At 30.3% G+C, this 7114-nt stretch overlaps 1 pseudogene; it reads left to right on the top strand.

Moving 5' to 3' along the window:
* Positions 1–4: 4 nt before the first annotated feature.
* Positions 5–111, top strand: LOC132315517 (small nucleolar RNA snoR100; annotated as a pseudogene).
* The last annotated feature ends 7003 nt before the right edge of the window (positions 112–7114 follow it).

Here is a 7114-nt window from a genome sequence, read left to right as displayed (position 1 = left end):
ATAAGAATGAAGGAAGCATGGTAATGTGCACAAAGAATGAAGAGTCATCATGTTTACCCCCTCCGATGCTTCTAGCCTTTTGATTTGGGGGCCTGGATCAAACCTACATTTTTTTTTTTTCAAATTAGTTATATGTTGGTACTAAACATATGTTTGTTTGTATGCATCTGATTATTTATGTTTTTGTGATTAAATATTAATTTTTTGTCAAAATATTATATACATATTTTTATTATGTGTTCATGATCTATGAATTTAAGTTTTGGGTCTTCTAGTAGACATTATTTTTTATCGTAGTTAATATGATATACTTTTCTTGCGATTTTTTAATTAATTTTTATTTAAAATCGAACTTTAGATGTAGGTTTAGATTTTGTTTCCAATTTTTTTTTCCGGATCTGAGTTTTAATGAAAAAATTAAGTGAAATAAGTAAAACGCTGGGGCATATGGATAGCCATTGAATTTTGATTTTTTCTTTTTTTAAATTTCTCTATTCAGAGATACTGGTATCCCTTTTTAATTTTTTTTAAATTTTTATTTATTTTTTACTTATTTAAATTTTTTTTTATTCTTAAATTTTTAAAATTTTTAAAAAATTATTTAAAATTTTTTAATTTTTAATTTTTTTTAAGGTTTTAAAATTTTAAATTATTTTAATTTTTAATTTTTAATTAATTAATTTTTTTAGAAGAAATTTATAGAGAGAGAAACTTAGAGAGAGAGATTGATAAGAGACAAATTTAGAAATAGATAATTGTGAGTGAGAGAATTTTAGAAAGAGAAATGAGTTAAGTGTAATATAGAATAAATGTATTTTGTGGGCTTATTATGTGATGGGTGAAATATGGGTTGAATATGATTAACCATATTCAACCCATCTTGACCCTCAAATTAAATGGTTAAAAATTACCCAAGTTATCTTAATCCTCAAATCAAATATGGTTCATCTATAACTATTAAAAAGGGAACGAATATAAGTGAATTGATAGTTCCTGACCCATTTTGTCACCTCTATCTAAACTTTACAAATTTTGGTATAGAACATATATATATATATATATATATATATATATATATATATATATATATATATATACACAATGCAATTGTAATTGAGATTATAATAATTAAATGAACACCTCACGTATATGGGCCTCCACAAACATTTGCAATCACTGACGTGTGACATTACTTTCGAATCTGACATTTTTACCTCTAGGGACCCAAATCCTTTTTATTTATGTGTTTGAAAGAACACACCACGTAACTGTGTTAAATTCAAGAGTGTTAAATTCATAATATATATACCACTATTAAAATAAAAAATGCAATAACCATATAAATGTCTTGTTATCTGAATTTAAGCGTTTCAATGTTGTATTTTAATATAATATGTTACGTGTGTGAGTGTTTTGTTTCAAATAAAAATATGTTATTTTAGTGTTGCATTCTTGATACGGTGTATTAGTTTTTTTTATTTAATAATACATGTGATAGTTTATATCTATATTTATATATTCTACCAAAAAGAGTTGTTAGATCATAATTAGTGTAAGATTCTCATGCTACCATGTCCAAGTCCAAAGTGGTGAATTCTTACACTAATTATGATCTAAGAACAATGTATAAACACTAAAATATATAAATATGGCGCCGTATGGGTATAAATCACTAATTTTATAACATTATCATCCTCTCCGATTCACTGCATGATTAATCTCACATTTCAATTTAATTTAATTTTTTTCTGAATGTTTAGATTTTTTTTTTTCTTTTTGGCATGACTACAATTAATGGATAGAGTCTAACAAGAACAATTGTCCATATTTTTAAAATAATTAAATATAAATAAATAAATATATATATATATATATATATATATATATATATTTATATATACACATCTCAATCATCCATTACCATAACAAATACCTATGGTCAAGTTTATCGTTTTTTTTTTTAATCCAATTCTAATAACACGTACAATACAATTAACTATTGGATTGACAATAATATAATTCAACATGCCCACTTAATCCCCAATCTAAATTATAATATTTCTGAATTGGCTAACTAAATTTTTTCATCTGAAATTTTTTCCTAATTGATATTTTGCATTCTACCCAAATTATAAGTTCATTGGATTTTCGCAAGTATATATAGAGTTATACACACGTATACGCGTGTGCATACAGATAATATTATAATATATCTGAAATTTGGTTCAATTTGAGCCGTCAATCGTTATTTGCCGTACAAGTAGCTATTCAATGATAGGTGTTGCTGATTGTATATTGTTGAAAGGAAAACTAGATCATCATGGTCTAAATTTTTTTTTTTTGAATAGGTAAGGATCAAATTTATTATTAAAAAGCTTAATTATCTTATTAATCACTATCACTTGAACATGAAAAGATTTAAAGCGAATTAAACGAATCAATGGACCATGAAAAGATGGTGAATACTAACTAACTAAGAGGAGAACTTGTAGCATTTAAACTCATAATTAATAAGCTGTTGAAAATGAGCATGTAAAGGTGATGGATAACTACCAGCCTACAATATAGGACAAAGAGTGAATAAATTCACTTCTGATATGGAGCTTAGTAAGTTCAAGGTCTGAGATTCAAGTCTCGCTGGGTATTTTTTGTAATTAGTCTTCGTTATTCCTATTCTGCTTGGGTGAGGAGGCGTCCTTCCGAAGTTTCGGAGATTAGTCGGTTTGTTAACGGACCTAAAAATACGCGCCATCCCGAACACTCCGGATTAATAAATTAAAAAAAAAAAAAAAGTGAATAAATTATATTATATCTCTCATATCTTGTATACATTGAATGCAATAATTAATCACCTTTTTAGTGCTTCTAAAGTTCTAAATTCATGTAGAGTGATGGTAAAAGTAACATAATTAATGAAGTAATTATAGTTTAGTAAAGATATAGGATAATTAAAAGAAAAAGTTTACTTTTCTGGTGAAGATTGGCCGGTAATTATTAACATCTTCTACCATTCCACTTGTCAATGCTTTTGTAGTCTAATAGTTGAATTGCAATCCGTTCTTCTTGAAAGTCCAACTTCGGGACTTTATATTTATAACTTTTGATCTAACATTCTTGTGTTGAAAGGGAAAAGAAACCATTCGGTAATATAGTTTTCTAACAAAATCCTTTTTTGTATTAAATGGAAATGACGTGGAGGTTGTTAGGAGAAGGCTTAATTTGGACCATTTTAAATTGCAATATGGAGATCATTAGTTTGTACAATCCCAAAATCTTTGTGGTGGGGGTACAATAAGAGTTAAAGTAAGCAAAAAAGACCTTGTTTTTATGTATTGTAAAAAAAAATAAAAAATAAAAAAAATAAAAAAAAACCCTTGTATTGGCAAAATTTAAAAATGTCACATCAAGAGAAGTAACACCAGGCAATTTAATTGGGAAATAATCATGTGTGTCACATATCTTGGTGCAACATTTTGCTCCCATTTTTATTTGCATCGAAATTGTGTTTTAGTGGATAATGATCTCCTTGTGAAATATAAGTTCTGTAAGTGGTTAATTTCGTTGTCAAAACTTATCCAATTGAATTGTAGTCTTTGTTTTATTTTGAGTTTCTTTTTTTTTTTTTTACTTTTTAGTTTTTTTTAGCGTGAAAACGATATCATATATCATTTCAAAGACACAAAGGTCAAGCCAGCAGCAGTACAGAGGCAAAAGCCAAGCCAGAAAAAGCATACAAATCATGAAGCAAAACAATAAAATGAATTACATGCTCCAGATCTATGGAGAAAACAGAGCCTAAAACTCTACAACGGAATCACTATGGGAGAAACGCATCAAACTGGAGTGACCCAAAGCTCAGGCGATCATCAAAGCAACAGCTCCAAAGTTATAGCCACAAGGCGCTCCGACACCCAAGAAACCCCGCACAAGATCAAATCAAGGAGAAAAAGATCAAATCTAGGCGGGAGAAAACCAAAATCGACCTAGACCGGAGATCTAGTCGGAGAAAACAACAGATTCGCCCATGTAATCCGAAAACGAACCCAACATGAACAGATCTAGCTGAACAAAACAAAAATGGCGTAAAAAAAAAAACCCATGAAGCGCACTTATTGAAATACGCCGAGTTTATTGTAACCGTGAGAGGCAGCCATCATCTTCCCACTCCCATGAAAAGGAATAGGGAGGCACATAGTGAAGAAGACGAAAGGGGTTAGATAGAGAAAGTTAGAGAGAGGTGGGAGAGAAAACATCATTTTAGTTAAGACGAGCAGGTACAGACCTATTGCCCCCTCCTAATTTTTTTTTCCCAATAATATACCCTTAGTAATTTATTTTCTTCAATTATATACCTTTAAAAATTACTATTACTCCCCAAGTATCCTAGATCCGTCCCTAACGGTGAGTTAGGATACACATTGCACATTTATATATAAGCCGGATTATGTTGCAATCGAAATATTTGACTTAATTTTTTTTCAAATTGAAAATTGTCAATGGCTGACCTGTCCAACGCCTTTTCCACTAGTCGCACTTGGACATAGCTCAAGAAACAAAATTTTGAATTTGTGGGATTGCAACGTCCGATTGGTCCTAATTTGTGGGATTGCACTTTACGGGATTTAAAAGGAAACTTCAAGTTTTTGTAAAATTGATCTTTCTTTCTTTTATTAAATCCTTTAGAGAAGTCCTTGAACGACTTTAAATGATTTTACAAGTTAGATTAGGACTCTCTAGTTTTTAAATAAACAATTTTTCTCTCATAATTCTATATGGCTTTTGAAATCAATTTTCAGTAATTATAGAAAGCCCTTTTGAGTGCTTTTCACAAAAAAAAAAAAAAAAATTGTTCTGATTCTTCTGTGTAGTTTTCTATTTTGAGAATACACAATATTTTCACACAAGTGATATTAGGTTGGTACGTGTTTTCTTTTTAACGAATTCGAGCAATCTGAAGATTCGAACAGATTCTGTTCAATGAAAAATGGGGTTTCTTTTTACCTTTCTAAATTTAGATTTAAAGAAAGGAGGATTCAGTCATTCTACGAAGGGGATAAAACATTCATGAAGTGTTCGTGTTTTACTAGCAATTTTTATTTTATTATTTTATTATTTTTATTTTACAATGATTGAGAAGTAAGCTTGAAATTAAGAGCGTTTGGATGGGGAGTCACAAAGTTAGAAGCGTTCAACAACTAGTTCATGGTAGAGTGATTGGGTGTGAGCCTAAATCAGAGTCTTTTGTACTTTGTTTTGAGATAGTGCATTGTTAATTCGCTTGAGACTGCAAAACTCTTTGTGGTTTTCATCTTGGTTGATCGAATTTATTCCAACTAGGATTTTTACGTTCAAAACCCGGTGTAACATTAAAATCTAGTTTATTTACTTGCTTTATATTTTTGTTATAATTTTAATTGTGTGGATAAAATTAAAATTTGGATAAAGGAGCAATGTACACTTATTCGGTCCATTCCCCTAAGTAATTTTGAAACTGATATAATACTACCATTTCGCATGGCGCATATCACACTACTTTTTGCATGTTTATATGATTTTAATGATAAAAATCCGATTTGACTATTTTAGAAGCCTTTAAAATGGATGGTCTTGAGAACTCCTTTCAAGATCGAACAATAAAAGTAACCCAATTAAATGGCAATTTAAGGTTAAATGACTTGAATTTTACCATGAAAATGCAATTTGAGGTTTTGAAATTGGAAAGATGGTGATTTTAAAAATCGGGAATTGTTGCTTACGATTGGACAACTTCGATGGCACCCTTATATGATTCAATGGAGGAAATTGTCCGATTGAAAGAGGATTTTGAGGGTTTTTAGGCAAAATAGTCTAAATTTTATAGTGAAAGTGTTAATTTGGGAATCTTTATGCGATATCTCAAATTTGGACTTATCAAGTACTGACCTGTTTGAAATCAAAAGTTAAAATTGGATTGATTGTGATCCAAAATTATGTTTTGAACCCTTTGATTTGGTTCGATAGGATTATGACCTCCTAGCGTTGATCAATATATAAATTAGTGTACCAAAAAAACCTTAATTGAGGCAACAATTATCCTTCCAAATGCACCATACTTAATTCAACTTAAAGGGAAAAAAAACCCTAATTGAGGCTCAATTTGAAGTCAATTTCACAATCGAATGGTGAAATGACTTGAAATCTTAAATATTGGCGAAATATCATATTTGGGTTGAATTTAGAGTCTTTTTTAGAACTATTGATATTGAGCGAAATCAAAAATGCTGAAAATCCCAATCGGCCGAGTCCCAATTTTGGGTTAATTTCACAGTTTGATGGTGAAATCGATTGGAAAGGTTTGAAGGGATAAAATTTCACCCTTAGGAAGGCTTTGGAGTCTCTGAAACTCCTTGATCAACCATGTCAATTGATAAAGTCGGAATGGTGAAAATTGTCGAAAATAAAAGATGAGGCAAGACATGGCACCCACGGGTAGAGATGCAAGTTTTCACCCACTTAACAAACCCCCAAGGAAAATTCATGAACATAAATTTCAATGAACAAATTCCAAGTTAGAGAGTCATAAACTGTCCTAATTAATATCAACTTTGAGGGTGCATCAAGTTGAGAATTGTCTTTATGGAATCCCCTTGTAAGCTCTTGAATTAACACGATATTGTGATTAAAATGAGATTAATTACCAACAAGCCTGTGGCCTAGTGGTATAAGGCTCCTAACTTTAGTGGAGACAGTGTGTGTAAGTTCCAACTAGGAAAAAAAAAAAAAAAAAGAGATTAACTGCCTTGGATAAAAGCTGATTAATAAAGGAAGGAATTAGATCGAATTAGCTTAAGTTTGTTACTAATTAATGTTGTGCTTGGTGTGCATAAGCCATTCCAACCATTCATTTGTTTGGTATGTAATTTAAAGTGGAAATGTTCATTCCATTGGAATGAAAATCCATTCCACAACTAAACTTATGAAATGACCATTCCATTCCCAAGTAATTTTTTTTATAAAAAAAAAAAAAAAAATCAAGTTCACAAAATATCCTCATTTTCTAAGTTCAAAAACCACCACTACGTACCTTCCATCACAACCACTTTTGCCTTTCACCACCACCACCACCACCAATTTC

This window comes from Cornus florida, unplaced genomic scaffold (assembly GCF_030987335.1).
Source record: "Cornus florida cultivar Cherokee Brave unplaced genomic scaffold, ASM3098733v1 CherokeeBrave_3.0.0_Hap2_Chr06, whole genome shotgun sequence".
NCBI classification, from domain to species: Eukaryota; Viridiplantae; Streptophyta; class Magnoliopsida; order Cornales; family Cornaceae; genus Cornus; species Cornus florida.
The sequence above is the reverse complement of the archived record's forward strand: the minus strand, read 5'-3'. Positions and strand labels throughout refer to the sequence as shown.